This window comes from Glycine max, chromosome 16 (assembly GCF_000004515.6).
Source record: "Glycine max cultivar Williams 82 chromosome 16, Glycine_max_v4.0, whole genome shotgun sequence".
Lineage (NCBI taxonomy): Eukaryota > Viridiplantae > Streptophyta > Magnoliopsida > Fabales > Fabaceae > Glycine > Glycine max.
In genome coordinates this window covers 29,584,830-29,591,141 of record NC_038252.2, presented here as the reverse complement: position 1 = coordinate 29,591,141, position 6,312 = coordinate 29,584,830, and positions in this window count along the sequence as shown.

The following is a 6,312-nucleotide window of genomic DNA, read 5'->3' as shown; positions in this document are numbered from 1 at the left end:
AAAGAACTAAAAGAAAGGAATTTTATTCAAATCAATCCAAAACCAAATAATTACATCAGATCGAGCAATGTCTATTGCATAGTCAATCACCATCCAATACTAATAAAGATACGAGAGCAAAAATTTAAATAAAAAATATGCAAAAATGGGTTTTTCAATTGATATTTGATCATTTCACTCTTTCAAGAAAGTTCTATGTTTTATTACTTTTTTAAAAAATGTTATTTTAAATTGGTTAAAAAAATACTGTAAAGCTTTTAAAAAATGACAGTTGGCAAATATTGTCTTCTGCAAGAAATGATGAGATTCTTTTCTAAATTGTAGTATTTTTATATTTTTTCAATTGTTACATATTTATTATTTTAATTTTATTTATAATACAAATAAAATAATATTTCGAGTTCAAATAGAAAAATATAAAAAAATAATAATATGTAGAGTCAGTTGTAGACTCAATATTATGTTAAGTAATTACGCATCAGATTGAATTTTTATATAAAATATTAAATTTATGTAATATTATAGATTTTATAATATTAAGATTAAGAACTCGGTTAAATAATCGTTTATTGGAATTGATTCAAGTGCGTGGGAGGCCTTGGCCCTATGTATAGAATTCATAACTCATTCGTACGTGCAGACTAGCGAGGATTTGCTGAGGTTAACAAATTGATTAAGTGAGCTAGTGTGTTATGCAACTTTATCCGAAATCCTTGAACCGTGCATGCGCATGAATCGTTCTGTTACGTTTTGTTATATTTTTTATTTTATTTTAATTGAAATTGTGATTAGATCAAGAATCACTCCCATAATGATTGATCTTTTTCTCTTAGTCTAAGAGTCATTCCCCCCTCCTTTTTTTTTCTTACAATAGCAATTGATACATGCTACATATTTATGATGAGACATAAAAATGATAAAAATATAAAATATATATAATAACTATTCTTAATTGATTAGAAAAAAAATACAATAATTATTCTTTTCTCATTGAATTCACTCCAACACTTAATCAGAGCCAACACATGTACAAACACAATTCTGACAAACAATACTCATTTATTCTTCTTGTATCAATAAACACAAACTGTGACTTTGTTTTTCTTAAAATAAAAAAAAGAATTTTATTTAAAAATTAATATAATTTTAGAAAAATAATGAGGTTTTTGTAATTAAATAAATAAGAAGAAATAATTTTATTAATTAAAATAATTTTTGAGGTAAATAAAATAAATATGTATTTTTAGAAAATAAAAAATATTTTATTTATTCATTTAACAAAGAGTAAAATAGAGTTTATTTTTATAAAATAAAAAATAAAAAAAATTAGAGTAAATAATAAGTACCCTAGTTATAAATAGAAACATATTAAGTTAGTTTTTTTATATTTACCATATGTTTATATGCTTTCTCTTTCTCTTGACTTTGTTTTCTCTTATTTTTCTCTCAAAACTCTCATTTTTCTCTATACACCCAAACCTGTCTGAGTATAACTACAATCTCAGACTCGTTCACCGCTGGATCATCCTAAAATTTTCTCACATCCCCATTGTTGGAATTTGTGAAATAATGTTTACGGAGAAAAAATGTCTCTCGCACGGAGACAGTAAATTTTAGGTTATAATCCCTTCTCCTTCTCTCTAATAATTGAAAACCCTAGACGAGAAACCAAAGAAAAAGCTTAAGAAATATTAGGGAACTGCTAGAGACATCGCTATCACTGTCGGATTACACATGTGAGTCCGCTTAGAGGTAAGAGATTAATTAATTGCAACTAGGGTTAGAATGAACATGTGTAAGTATTCTTAAATGATCAAATTGGGGTTTATTTTAGAATATTTATTGTATTGTAATTCTTCCTTTATAATTATAATTACAAAATTGTTGTGTTTGACGGACTAATTGATGTTCTAAAATGACTTGGTTAATAAAATTGAGTGCTCTTAGTATTTTTCGTGTTTTTGACCTATGATTTTGATTCTTTTGATTTTGATATAATTATGTGAAATTGATTGAGGGATTTAATCATACGAATATAACATATTAATATTATTATTGTCTAACATGTATATGATGCAAGAGGCGTGATAATGTGTTGTCTTGGGATTATGGAAGTGTGATGAACTATGTGTAAGTAACAAATTGAATATGTGTTAAATTGTTAGATCAATTGAAATGTGTGTGCATTGAGTTGTGAGTGATAACTATTCAATGGCCTCTGTCACAAACTATGACACCCTCTACCCCTCACATATATACTAACAAAGGAATAAAAATTCAAATATTAATTAAAAGTATTTTTTTACATTTTTAAATACAAGCCCTTCAAAGGGATAAAAGGTTCACATTCACTTTCTTCTACATCATATAATAAAGTCATCTCGGTTCAAACAAGACCATCTAAGACTTCATACAATTAATATAAAACCCTATACCCCAATGTCACATCCTATCAGAGCATTGTGTCTCGACGTCCTTCAGCACAAGATTCCTTAAAGCAATTTACCTAGTCATCTGCTCCCCCGAACACAAAGTTCAAGATCATCACAGGATCCAAACACAAACAGCACACGGGGAGTGAGTTATCACATTCCTAACTAATAGAGAAACAAGACAACTAGATATACATATAATATAAACCAAATAAAACTTACTTACACGTAATTCACGTAATTCCACCACTTTGTCATTCAAAGTTCACTTTTCATCCATCAATCGCATTTTTCAATCATCAATCACATTACACAAGAATCACATGCTCTGATCAAGACATAATAACACATCAATTTCATAATAAATAATTAGCAAGCGCATGAGACAGTTATGCTAAGACTCAAGCCTATATGCAATGCGGTATCAAGTCAGTGAAAAACCACCCTGAGGCGCTTAGGAGTACATAACAAGACACACCACACAATGGGTTTGTTAGGTCACTCTCACTAAGTAAGATCATAGGGAGACCAGTCAGGGTCATGATGTTTTGCGAGAATGCTCCAACCATATGGGATCAGCATAGACTTAAAGGAGCACTCAAACCCGGAGACCCCCAAGGCCTACACTCCGAAAAGTCCGTCAGGGCCTCTTTCTCCTGATTCAGGTCCAACCCCTAAAATCATTTTAGCACACAGACACTGCTAGTGAATTATACAATACCCACGACCTCACACTTGTGTTTTAAACATGTACAACATATTGCGCTACAATTTAACACTGGTTCCTAAATAGAAAACCTACACTTTCTCTTTAACACTGGTTCCTAAATAGGAAACCCACACTTTCTCTTTAACATTGCGCATTTACACTTTTCTCAAGATAACACTAGTCGGGTTATTGTACAATTCACAGCTTACAACACAAATAATGTCACATTAAGAGTTAATCACACACTTATTCACAACCAAAACTCATTCACAATTTCACATCTCATAATGTCACAATCCACCATCACATGTTTTCACGTATCTCACAATTCAACACCTGTTCTACTTTACACTTTTACTCAATCTCAATAACAATATTATAATCTCAAGGCAACATATTATTCCACAATTCATCACATATTTCATTTATAAGCACTGCTCATGAATTATACAATACCCACGACCTCACACTCGTGTTTCAAACACGTTTAACACATTGCGTTACAATTTAACACTGGTTCCTGAATAGGAAACCTACATTTTCTCTTAAACACTGCGCATCCACGCTTTTCTCAAGATAACACTGGTCGGGTTATTGTATAATTCATAACTCACAATATAATTATTGTCACATTAAGTATCAAACACACACACTTATTCACAATCAAATATCATGCCCACAATTTAACATCTCATAATATCACATCAACCATCTCATTTTTACATGTATCTCACAAATTGACACATTCAATTTTGTACCACTCAATTTTTACTATAATATTATAATACCATTATAATAACTTATTACACCTTATAACTCATATACACATCACACCATAATAATATTTGCATGATACAAAACATATATATGTATATGTGTATAGTAAATTAAACTACATTATTGTTAATCAAAGAATTTCTATAACAATTAATTTAATATTACATCAAAAGAAATTACTACTAGGCATTAACCTTACAATTTTCTTTAATTTATTATTCTAGTATTACAATGATTATATACACATAACATGTTGATCATCATCGTAGAAAAATTAGAACAAAATAATAATTTGTATAAAATAAGTCATTGAATAATATTATTTAAAATATAATTTACGTTAATAAAAGGAGCTTAATTTTTCTAAGAGATTCACACTCAACACAAGAACACATCAATTTCACAGCAGTTTTTAATTGGGACATCAATTGATTCATGAAACATATATAATTCACTGTAATAATTATAAGGATAAAATGAAAATTGCAAAAACACCCAAAAACTCATTCCAATTGATATCTCTAAGGATCCCTACACATGTTCTCACTAATCCCCAACTGTGAATAACACATCCCTTACCTCTAAGCGGACTCATGTGTCTTCAGCCAGCGATAGCAGCATCTCTAGCGATTCCCTGAAATTCCTCCAGTTTTTTCCTTCGACTGCTTCGATAGAGTTCCCAAACGTCAAAGAGACGGACAATGGATTGAAGCATTCATTTGTATTATCTTCATACGATTCCTTCTTCTCCCTCCAAGAATATTATCTCGCAAATCCCAACGGTGAAAGCATGAGAAATTGAATTTCGAACAACATATCAAAATTTCAAGACAATCCAACGGTTAGAGAAACCGGCATCATATTTTTACCGAGACAGCTCTAGGTTTAAGCGGGAAAGAAAAAAGCTACGATGCGAAAGGTATTTCTAACATGATATTAAAATTCCCACTGGTGAGAATGCTTGGAATTGGGTTGCGAACGTGGTGCTCAAATTTCACGACAATCCAACGGTGAATGAGTCCGAGATCGTCGTTTTTCTGAGACAAATTTGGTGATCTGCGGGAAAAAGAGAGGATTTTGAGAGAAAAAGAGATAAAAACGAAAATGAGGGAAAGAGATGCATTGTAAACTGACCTAATATCACTATTTATACCTAGAGCACACACAACTTATTATTACTCTATTTATTTGTTTTTAATATTTTATAAAAAAGAACTCTATTTTATTCCCTATCAAATGAATAAATCAAATGTTCCTTTTTTTCCTTCAAATCATTATTTCTTATTATTTATTTATTTATTTATAAAAACCTGATCATTTTTCTAAAACTCTATTTATTTAAAAATAAAAATTATTTTTAAATTGGCTTATGAAAAATGAGATGTTAAAAAAACTTTGTTGGCTTACTCAGTGAGTTCATTTAATTTCTCTCTTTTTTTATTTCCAATTATTGCTTCCATTCTTCTTTTAGTTTTTGTTTTCGTAATCTCTATAATTATACAAACAAGGCCCTGACTATCGGATCTTTGTCCTGTTGACACCTGTCCAATAAAAAAATCATAAACCCTCTCATAAATCGCTTTCCAATTTTTTGCCCGTACCTACAGCTGTACTGTCGGGGTTTTTTGCGATTTCTTCTTTTCCCATATTGTCATTGTTTTGCCATTCCTACTCCGTACCTCCAACTCTCCTGGGTTTTTTCCCATTTCTTCTTCTTTTCTTCTATTGTCGTTCTCACTCCGTTCACTCTTTCTCTCCTTTGGGCTTGCTTTCTGAACTTTCGGTTTGCGTTGCATTTGCTTTTTTTTAAACGGTTATGTGTTCATTGTCTGTTTACCTTTTTCGGTTTCGGTTTTTGTTCATGGGTTTTTGTTTTGCTTCCTGCTGCCTCACTTTTTTTTTTGTATTTTCATTCCCTTTCATTGTCGCTCCTTTGCATGTAATTGTTTTATTTCTTTTTCCCTTTTTTGTATATTCCTTTGGACTGAAGTATTGAAAACATGTGTTAGCTGTGTCTGATTCTGATTTACATTGCTACTGTTTATGCCTTTCTGTTCGTTTTGATGCCTATTACTGTTTCTATTTTGTTCTTCTTTTCCGACGTTTGTATGTGGTTCGTTTTGGCCTTTATGGTCGTTTGCATGCATGTGTTAAAAACCTTCACCTTTTTCTTTGTTTTTTATGTGTATTGCTTTGGACTGGGAAACTGAAAAAGGCGTCGCCTTTGTCTGATTATGCTTTAGTTCGCGACTGTGTACCAACCATCCTCTGCCATTTTGCGTTTCTGTTCGTATTTATTCATGTATCAAAATTTGTGTTTCCCTATATTCTTCTGCATATTTATTTTCCGGTTACAGATGATCTTTTATCCTTCGGTTTTGCGAACGTCTCATG